General features: G+C 40.1%; 1 long non-coding RNA gene across 1 annotated transcript; it reads right to left on the reverse strand.

Annotated features, from left to right (window-relative positions):
- Positions 1–814: 814 nt before the first annotated feature.
- On the reverse strand, positions 815–1225 carry LOC141351447 (uncharacterized). The gene is made up of 2 exons (XR_012359704.1): positions 1013–1225; positions 815–977 (listed from the first exon to the last, which is right to left on the reverse strand). It is a non-coding gene; the product is annotated as an uncharacterized lncRNA (long non-coding RNA).
- Between the last annotated feature and the right edge of the window lie 10552 nt (positions 1226–11777).

An 11777-nucleotide genomic window follows, 5' to 3' on the forward strand; every position in this document is an offset into this window, starting at 1 on the left:
ATTCTGGACCTCTGATAGGATTTAATAAGTTTCAGCTTTAAAAGAGCATTTCACCCGTAGAAACATTAATCTTTATTGAAATGTAACATAGATTTAGAATTTGGTGCCTATTTTACAGAGAAAAGGGGTGTTTGTAGTCTCATTCCCTCAACAAAGACATTGCACTTCCTTCTTTCAATGATGCAAAATGATGATTTTTACGTCATTGAAAGAAGGAAGTGCAACACTGAAGTCTGTATTTCTCCTGTCTCAGCGGCAACTGAGGAAATGATGCATGACCATTCAAAAACATGACTGGAGTTCTAACTATACAAAGCTTAATGCAAATGGGTGAAGTGTCCCTTTAAAGCTGTCACAGAGGTTGACACCAAATATTTTAAAAATAGTGTCTGATTTTAAATATTGCAAATCTATGAGTTTGACACCTTATATCCATTTGTTGCACATGTCATTATGCACAACTGATCAAACTTTAAAGGAAGTTAAAAGAATCAATCTCCTTGAATAATTCTAGGCATAAGATGCCCAAAAAGACTCAATTAACAAGATAAGGTACAACACACAGTACTGTATCAGCAACATGTCTTATAAATTAGCCATAGAGATTCCCTATGCTGGTCAGCAGCTACAATCATATAGTTAGGTTTGATTTGTGTAATCAAAATACATTATTTTATTATCTATACAATGAGTTATATCCAGTGTTATCCAGTTAACATACTGTAATTAAACGAGTGACATATACTTTAATCCTTTACAAATTTCAAGTCTTCTATTAAGTTTTCTCGACGTGGGCACCATTCTTACCTCTCTCTCTCTCTCTCTCTCTCTCTCTCTCTCTCTCTCTCTCTCTCTCTCTCTCTCTCTCTCTCTCTCTCTCTCTCTCTCGTCAAATTATCCTGCACGAGAGCGCGTTCTTGAAGTTCAAAGGAAAAAGCGCGTGTTTTCGCGGCAATTTCGTCACCCAATTCGCGTCACTTGAATCGCCCCATGCTAGGACGCGTGTCTTTACATTGACTTAATCTGCTCGCGCAAATCCTTTATCTTGTTCCCTTGCTTCACGTTTTTCCCCTTTATTCTGCTCCAGACGGATAGCTTTGTCTTTGTTTTAAATCAATGGTGGGTATATAATATGCGCATCGTTACCAAATCACTCTTCTGCGTCATGCACGCGGCCGTTTCTAAATTTGAAGGCTGCAACCTCCGGATCATGTCGCATATGCGCGCTGTGTGGTGGTTACAAAAATGTTGAAATATATGTGGTGTTATACATTTTTTTTTGGAGATCAAAATTATAAATTTTATGCAACAATGTCTGAATATTGAATGAAAAATAAGAACATTAATAATAATTAATTACTTTGTGGTAACAATTATTATCTTGTCTTGTTCTGCCTTGATCGATGATTGCAGTGTTTGATTGCTTTTCCTTGCAAGTGTTGACCTGTAGGGGGAGACGGGCGCGCTGCTCAGAAATACACAGACTCCTTGTGAAGCAGCAGCTCCGTGCCTTGTGTGTGTTTTCTCTTACATTATTATCTCCCCTCATCAGGTATGGACTATGACTGTTACAAAAATGTGTGTCTAAGATGTTCAAACATCACAGAGAAAAGTGTTATTGCTCAAATTGTTAAAGTTATTGTGTTTAGCACTTTAAAAGTTTGCTCCGTTTAACTTGTATATTACTCAGACTGAACACGTGCGCCATTTTAATGTGTTCACGTGGTCTTTGAGATAACGTGTTAAAAATAATATGTTATATGTTGATATATATGAAGTTTTACATTATATAATTACAGATGATAAAGTTTTAAAGAGAGATTGAAGTTGCAAATGGATTGTTGCAAATGTATTATAATAGTAAAACACACTTAAATCAGATAACTATATACAGTTACGTTCATCTACAGTGTTAATTATTTTGTATAAACAGTGTGATGAAACAATATGATGAAAAGATGTGTTTAAATATAGAGTAAAAGAAATATGATTCTCTTGTTAGAGAAATTGTTTGATGTAAGTTTATATTTTCTTCCAATGCATACCATGTGATGATGCTAAAGAAATACTGTCATTTTCAGATTACCTTTAGTGAATTTATTCATGTTTATTTGAATTGATTACATTAACCTATGTGCCATATGTAACAAAATGTGAACTGTTATATTTCATTCATGTTTATTTGTATTGTGTGAAATAATTCATGAGACACATGTTACATTATTTGAATAGTTTTATTGATTTGTCAGAAATACACAGACTCCTTGTGAAGCAGCAGCTCCGTGCCTTGTGTGTGTTTTCTCTTACATTATTATCTCCCCTCATCAGGTGTGAGGGTGCTACATTTTGGAGGCCCCAGCGAGGATGAATATGCAGTGAAGGTCGGCGTCCATAGATGATGGTCTACCTACGGTGCTATTCACTCTAAAATTTGGCTTGGGAGAACAGCAGAGTGAGAACGGCTTGCGTCAGCGTTGGGTTTGGAAGAAAATAGCGTGTCATCTGAGGTTTATCGTTAATTCCCAGTGCATCGTCATCTTCAGACCAGCTAAGGACGCTTTTGCACATCACTTTGCACTCACCTAAAGTCTAAATGAACAATGGAACCATTGGAGGACTTAAAGCTTGAAGTGATTGGAGCATTGTATTCACTGTCAAAAGAAAAACTTGTTAAATTATGTGAGTTTGTAAATATTGATGAGTGTGAGAATGTTGTTAGCCAAACACGTTCAGTTGTTATTTCTACCCTGGTGAAACACTTTGAGAGGGAGGGGCTAAGTGAACTAGAAGATGAGGGTATGTCTGAATTTTTGTGTTTAAGGGACAAAATTTCTGAACTTCAGCAGAATACTGAAAACATTTCAGGGTCACAAATAACACAGCAGGGGGTGGCTGTAGACTCAGTAGAGCAGGTCACAGAGCAGGAATTACTGCAAAAAGAAATTGACAACTTGCAGTTAGCTTTGCAGAAGTTGATTGAACGAAAACAGAATATTGTTGCAGACACACATCACATTAGTGTTTCAACTCACTGTAGCACACAATTAGACCATGATACACGAAGAAACATCATCCCAAATATGCCCCAACCATCAGTGCGGCCAGTTGTGGCGACCTGGAGCAGAGAGTTTAAGATATCAGGTCAGATAGGTGAACCTGGACAAAAGGACAAACTCACCTTCTCAAGTCTTGCTCACCAAATTGAACATGGACTGAGTAGGGGTTTCTCTGAACTCGAAATTGTTGATGCAGTAATAAGAGCAATTGCACCGGGAATGCAGCTTCGTAGCTACCTGGAGGGAAAGACAAATCTTACTCTGCCCACACTGAGACGCATACTCAGAGCTCATTTCCAAGAAAAGGGTGCAACGGAATTGTATAAACAACTTACCTCAGAGGTACAAAGCAACAAAGAGACCCCACAGAGCTTTCTTGTTCGCTGTTTAGATTTAAGACAGAAAATTCTATTCGCCTCACAAGAAGCCGACTCCAGTTTGAAGTACGATCCACAGTTAGTTCAGAGTATGTTTCTCCATACCGTTCTGACCGGCCTGCAGAATGATAGTATCAGAGGTGATCTAAGGCCTTACCTGACTCAAGCTGATGTAAGTGATGAGCTGCTTTTTGACAAGGTCAATTTAGCATGTGCCCATGAGACAGAACGCCAAAGTAAAAAGAGGCTTGCACAACCAAGTGTCACCAAAGTGCATACTGTACAATCAAACGACACTAGTGTCGAAAGGAAGGGAAAAGGACAGTGTCAGAAGGACACAGAGAAGGCTGAACTCAATATCTTAAGTGAGCTGAGAGAAATGCGCTCTGGGATGGCCTTGTTGAAAGACCTCAGTGTAGAAGTTTCGCAGATTAAAGAGTCAATCAAACAGCCCCAGGTCACGTCACCCCAGTGTTCCTCTCTGGTAGGAGATATAGCTAGTGGGCCACCGCCGCAGCATCAATACTATCAGCAGCCTTACTTCCAGAGGAGAGAGACAATTCAGCATCCACGATGGGTTCCAGCACAGCGTTATTACCCTCCTGCAACTCGAGTAAGGAAGTGTTTTGCCTGTCAGCAAAGTGGGTTAGATGTCTACTGTACCCATTGCTACAAGTGTGGTGGCGGCGACCATTTTGCAGCTGGCTGTCGGGCGAGGATGCCCGTCATGCAGAGGGATGGGCCGTTAAACGGGACTGGGTCACGACCGCGGGACAGGGAGTGACCGGTTCTATACAAAAGTCCCCTCAGTGCTGTACATACTGTGGCGTTAGAAATAATGGCATGGTATTAAGACAATGCTCAAATTGTAAACAGACGTTGTACTGCTCAAAAGCATGCCAAGTGGATCATTGGGCCAACCATAAGAAACAGTGTAACGGATATTCAAAGTTAAATGTGAACCCTGTCTCAAGTGCAAAAGTTGTGAAGACAAACAAACCTACTTGTGCTTCTCTGGTAGGAAAACAATGTCTTGTAAAATGCTACCTTCAAGGTCTACTAGTGGAGGCATTATGGGACACTGGTTCTCAAGTCTGCATTGTCGATGAATGGTGGAAAAATAGCTACTTGCCAAGTGTGAGAGTAAGAGATGTATCAGAAGCAATCGATGCACCTGAAGAACTTCGTCTCGTAGCTGCAAATGGTCAAAATATACCCTATATAGGATGGATGGAAATCTCCTTTGGACTAGAGCTGGATAAAAGAAAAGAAAATGAACTCACCATACCTGTGTTAGTGATGAGGGGTAGACACTTATGCCATCCTATCATTGGGTATAATGTGATTGAACAAATAGCAAACAAGAGCACGTTACTCCAGCCCCACAATAGTGACACAGAGATGTCAGCCATACCTAATACTGAAGAGAAGAAGATTCAAGCATTCATCAAACAAGTGCATGCAGAAACACCACGTGATTACATCATTAAAACAACAAGAGAACAAGTCAATGTGGCTAAACATACCTCAGTTCAAATTGAATGTAGAGTGCAGACATCTACACCAAAGGAGGACACAGTGCTAATGTTCGAGCCTGCCTTAAACCCTACGTGGACCGAGGGCTTGGAGTTCTGTGAAACCCTTGTGAAACTCCGGAAACAGACCTCACCACATGTCATCGTCTCTGTCCAAAATCCTACTGACCATGATATAATATTAGGTGGCAAGACAGTTATCGGTACAGTGCACCCAGTCCAGGCCGTATATCCATCTCCTGTCCTCGAGGAACCTCATATGGAATCTGTGAAGATAAATCAAGTCACAAACCAATCTGAACCACATTCTGACCCAACATGGGACCCACCATTGGACTTAAGTCACCTCAGTGAATCAAGGAGAGAAATTGTACAACAGATGTTAAGAGAAGAGGCAGCTTCATTCTCAAAGTCTGATGATGACATCGGTTGCATAGATGGATTGCAGTTGACTATTTCACTAAAAGACACCACCCCAGTCACACGCACTTACCAGTCAGTACCTAGACCTCTGTATAAGGAAATGAAGGATTACCTACACAACCTTATTGCACAAGGATGGGTACAAAAGTCTAACTCACCATACTCCTCGCCTGTTGTTTGTGTTCGCAAAAAAGATGGCAGCCTACGGTTGTGCATAGATTATAGGGAATTGAATAGAAAGACAAATCCGGATCGACAGCCCATCCCACGTGTTCAAGATATATTGGACAGTCTAGGAGGAAACACCTGGTTCTCATTACTCGACCAAGGGAAGGCATATCATCAGGGCTTTATGGCCAAAGAGAGTCAACCTTTGACAGCATTTGTGACACCATGGGGGCTCTATGAGTGGATCCGCGTCCCATTTGGATTGATGAATGCCCCCGCAGCCTTCCAACGCTGCATGGAAGAGTGCCTGGAAGATCTCCGAGATGACTGCTGTGTCCCCTACCTCGACGACACACTGGTGTTCAGTAAATCCTTCGAAGACCATGTGAATGATGTGAGAAAGGTTCTGCAGCATTTGAGACGATATGGGATCAAGCTCAAACCTGGAAAGTGTGAAATATTTAAGAGAGAAGTCCGGTACTTGGGAAGGATCGTGTCCGCAGAAGGGAGTAAAATAGACCCTGCTGACACTGTGGCGGTAAGAGCGCTGAAGGAAAAAAGACCGAGCACGGTGGGGCAGTTGCGAGCAGTACTTGGCCTGTTGAGTTATTATCGGCAGTACATCCAAAATTTTTCCAAGATTGCTGGACCATTGTATGACCTGCTAAAAGGAGCAACTGACACCGAGGAAAAAGGAAGTAATGGGATTACCACCAATGTTAAGACAAACAGAAAAAAAGGAGTACCTTCTCAAAAGCCCATTGTATGGACAGAACAACACCAGCAGATATTAGAGAGACTAATAGACTGCCTGGCGAAACCTCCAGTGCTGGGATTCCCTGATTTTTCACAGCCGTTTATACTTCACACAGACGCCTCAAACCAAGGGCTTGGTGCTGTTCTGTACCAAAGGCAGAGTGGAAAACTTAGAGTGATTGCCTACGGATCTCGCACACTGACAGCCTCTGAACGAAATTACCATTTGCACTCAGGGAAATTGGAATTTTTAGCCTTAAAGTGGTCAATCACAGAAAAGTTCCGAGATTACCTGTATTATGCACCCACCTTCACAGTATACAGCGACAACAATCCGCTTACTTATGTAATGACAAGTGCAAAGCTCAATGCAACGGGGTGTAGATGGGTAGCAGAACTTGCAGACTTTCATTTCACCATTAAATATCGCCCAGGCAAAGAAAACATTGACGCAGATAGCTTGTCCAGAATGCCACTGGATGCTGAAAGAATGTTAGAACAATGTACAGAAGAACTATCATCTGATTGTGTCAAAGCAACCATCCAGGCCATTGAAGCTCAAGATCTGACCACAGCATGGACTGCCACATCTTTGTTTTCTGATTCTGAGAGTACAGTAGACCAGATTGAAACTTATTCTGCTGACCAAATCCGACAAGCACAGAGTGATGATATTCACATTGGACCAGTAGTACAATGTAAGGTAGCTGGCCAAAAACCAACCAAGCAATTATTAAAGACATTCAGTGCAACAAGTAAAAGTCTGCTGCGCCACTGGGACAAGCTTTGCATAGAGGAGGATGGAATCCTTCGCAGAAAGACAGCTACTCGAACACAGCTTGTGCTACCAGAGAAATATAAACTACGTGTCCTGGAAGAACTACATAATAAAATGGGACATCAAGGAGTGGAAAGAACAGCGTCCTTGATTGGAGACCGATTCTTCTGGCCAAAAATGCACTGTGAAATTGAACATTTTGTGACAAAGAGATGTAACTGTTTAAGGCAAAAGAAACCAAGTAAAGAGACCAGAGCACCTCTTGTGAATATTGTAACCACTCACCCATTTGAACTTGTTTCTATTGACTTTTTGCATCTTGATAAAAGTAAAGGAGGATACGAGTATATACTCGTAATAGTTGATCACTTTACAAGATTTGCCCAGGTCTATGCAACAACATCTAAATCTGCTAAAACTGCCGCTGATCGAATTTTCAATGACTACGCACTGAAATTCGGATTTCCCCAAAGGATCCATCACGATCAGGGAGCAGAATTTGAAAATCAGCTGTTCTCCCAGTTGAAAAAGAACTGCGGGATCGCAGGGTCACGAACCACCCCGTACCACCCCCAAGGAAACGGGCAGGTGGAACGTTTCAATCGGACATTGCTCCAAATGTTAAAGACATTGACGGAGACACAAAAGGCCAACTGGAAGGAATCACTCAATAAACTGACCTTTGCCTACAACAGTACACGATGTGAGGTAACAGGATTTTCCCCATTTTATCTCCTCTTTGGGAGATCGCCAAGACTGCCTGTTGATTTTCTCTTTGGCTTAGCACCAGAAGGAGGGACTGACGACCATAAGGAGTATGTAAGGAGATGGAGGAAAGGAATGCAGGAGGCATATGAAATCGTCAAGGAAAATGCAAAAAAATCAGCAGAAAGAAATAAAAGGAACTTTGAAGGAAAAGTGAGGAGTTCAGTGCTGCACTCAGGCGACCGTGTTCTAATACGAAATCTCACACCCAGAGGAGGCACAGGAAAACTGCGCAATCATTGGGAAGATGCTATACACACTGTTGTCCAAAGAATCGGAGAAGGTCCTGTTTACGAAGTGAAACCCGAACGTGGAAAAGGGAGGTCAAGAGTCCTTCATCGCAATCTCTTGTTGCCGTGTGATTACTTACCGCTGGAAATAGAGTTAAGCACACAGTCGAAGACCAAGAGAAAGATGGATAAACCAGCTGATGCAGTCAAGGAGAATTCTGGCTCAGAAGATGAGGATGAGGGATGTGCCTACTATTATGACTTACCTGAGATCCAGCCCCATCAACCTGTGGAAGGAAACCGTGAGTTAAGAGATGCACAATTACCTGAGGTCCAGCTCCGTCAACCTGTGGAAGGAAACCGTGAGTTAAGAGATACACACTTACCTGAGGTCCAGCTCCATCAACCTGAGGAAGGAAACAATCAACCTGTGGAAGAAAACATCGAGTTAGAGAATGCAAACTTACCTGCTGTCCAGCCTGATGAATCTGAAAAAGAAAGAGACAGAGTTAGTAAAGAGACAAAAGAAAATGCAAGAATGCAAACAGAAAATGAGAGAGTAAATCAGCAGCAAACAGGCATTGCCGAGAATGAACATGATGAACTGGATAGTATGAGAGACATGGATGACTTGCAAAGTATAAGTAGCCATGGAGAAAGACAGAATGCTCGGTGGCCTAGAAGAGAAAGGAGACCACCAAAGACATTTACTTATGATTATTTGGGTACTCCCATATGTTACAATATAGAGCAAGTAACGCCAGTAACACCTCAGTCAGTGCCATATGGAACGTGGAACTTAAACCAGTGGACTAATCCAATGCCGCCATATGCACCAGTTTATTTATATGTCCACTAGAGAGAATGACTGTGCATTAGAGAAGCTGTAAAGGCATGAAATAATTATACGAGCTGTAAAGCAAGGACCATACACTATACACCCCCCCAACACACTAACAAAAATATGATTAGGCATCATGCAGCCCATACACTAGTTGTAGCACTAACGCAAGCAAATTCCTATTTGAATCAACTATGTGTTTTTAGTAATGTCGGGACGACATTTGTTTTGAAGGGGAGAGTGTGGTGGTTACAAAAATGTTGAAATATATGTGGTGTTATACATTTTTTTTTGGAGATCAAAATTATAAATTTTATGCAACAATGTCTGAATATTGAATGAAAAATAAGAACATTAATAATAATTAATTACTTTGTGGTAACAATTATTATCTTGTCTTGTTCTGCCTTGATCGATGATTGCAGTGTTTGATTGCTTTTCCTTGCAAGTGTTGACCTGTAGGGGGAGACGGGCGCGCTGCTCAGAAATACACAGACTCCTTGTGAAGCAGCAGCTCCGTGCCTTGTGTGTGTTTTCTCTTACATTATTATCTCCCCTCATCAGGTATGGACTATGACTGTTACAAAAATGTGTGTCTAAGATGTTCAAACATCACAGAGAAAAGTGTTATTGCTCAAATTGTTAAAGTTATTGTGTTTAGCACTTTAAAAGTTTGCTCCGTTTAACTTGTATATTACTCAGACTGAACACGTGCGCCATTTTAATGTGTTCACGTGGTCTTTGAGATAACGTGTTAAAAATAATATGTTATATGTTGATATATATGAAGTTTTACATTATATAATTACAGATGATAAAGTTTTAAAGAGAGATTGAAGTTGCAAATGGATTGTTGCAAATGTATTATAATAGTAAAACACACTTAAATCAGATAACTATATACAGTTACGTTCATCTACAGTGTTAATTATTTTGTATAAACAGTGTGATGAAACAATATGATGAAAAGATGTGTTTAAATATAGAGTAAAAGAAATATGATTCTCTTGTTAGAGAAATTGTTTGATGTAAGTTTATATTTTCTTCCAATGCATACCATGTGATGATGCTAAAGAAATACTGTCATTTTCAGATTACCTTTAGTGAATTTATTCATGTTTATTTGAATTGATTACATTAACCTATGTGCCATATGTAACAAAATGTGAACTGTTATATTTCATTCATGTTTATTTGTATTGTGTGAAATAATTCATGAGACACATGTTACATTATTTGAATAGTTTTATTGATTTGTCAGAAATACACAGACTCCTTGTGAAGCAGCAGCTCCGTGCCTTGTGTGTGTTTTCTCTTACATTATTATCTCCCCTCATCAGGTGTGAGGGTGCTACAGCTGCATACGTCATCAAGCCTGATTTATTTAAGTTAAATAAGCATTTCATTTGCAAGTCATAAGCATAATATAACAATTAACCATTAACTAAGAATAATAGTCAACATTATAATTGTTAATATTCTAAAATACGTTTTTATGACGCATATGCACCCTACAAATGTGACCTCTGAAGGCTGCAGCCTTCGGATTGAGAAACTGCCTGCATGTTGTCCGAGTACATATCAGTGATTTAAGAAATCATTAAGTATTTTTAAAAACCCGCACAAATTCGGAAGTTTGCAAATTATTTAAATTATAGCGTCTTGTTTTCATTAAACATAATAATAATTTTTCTTTGATATAATGGTTTTAAATAATTCTGAGATCAAGGGGGCCCTCTAGTGGTGCGGGGCCCTATGCAAATTGCGTACTTTGCGTATAGGAAAGACCGGCACTGACTGCAGTCTCAGGCTCCCAGAATCAAAGACAGCAATAAATGAATAATTCATAAAAAATCCACGTCCATAAATCATCATCGGATTTTGTTATGGAGATCAAAATTAGGATTGGGTGTTTTTGGTAGTTTTTCATATACGAGTGTATTATAATCGTGATTTTTTTTGTTATTTCTCTATGACATCAGTGAGCGGTTGGACCCGGCAGTGGCACATGACAACAGACTTAACAACCGGATAGTACCCAAGTTCGTTGAGTTTCGTGATGCATGATATTCACCTTCAAGTATGCATGTACATTAAAAAAAATATGCACTTTAATTTCTTGCATTTAATGGCAATTTATATTTTTGTAATGTACAAATAAAACAAAAAAATTTAGAAAATGTTTAATTAGAAATATGAACATCTGCTTCAATGAATTTGATCTTTTTTCCTTATCTCACATGGCATGACGGGTCAAATTAAAGGTCATTGCGGGCCAACTCTGGTCTAGTGTGACCACGACTTTAGGATAAAACCAGCAGTTCTGACTAGATAAGATAAAGATACGGCTTAAACCCATAAAAAATTGGTAAGGTTTAGGGTCCGGATTAAGCCGCGGTCACACTGGACTTGCAAGTATTTGTTGTAGACGTTGCTGCGGGGAATGGGCGGGCAGCAGCTCATCAATATAATCTTTGGCTTTGTCTATTTTTGCTTTTCATTAGAGAGAAAGGCCACACAGTGACATACTGGTTTTGTACTGGTCACAATGCTACATTGGATACGAATTCGCAGGTCAGAGTTCACCAGACTTGAACTTTGCTCAGCAGCAACCTGGGTCACACAAGTTTGCTTTTCCGGTCTGACGCTTTCTTATGCGTATGAATGGAAGTAAATTGAACAAAAAGTTTAGTGTGACCGCAGCTTTAGAATAAAAATAGTGCTCATCCGGCTTGATTTCACAAGATTTCTGTGTTTGCTATATCCCTTTTATACACAACCCTGATGAACCGCTGTATTTATAATTGGGGTGTTAAAGGGAACATGTTTTTAGTTTGTCCTACTCACT

This window comes from Misgurnus anguillicaudatus, chromosome 20, assembly GCF_027580225.2.
Source record: "Misgurnus anguillicaudatus chromosome 20, ASM2758022v2, whole genome shotgun sequence".
NCBI lineage: Eukaryota > Metazoa > Chordata > Actinopteri > Cypriniformes > Cobitidae > Misgurnus > Misgurnus anguillicaudatus.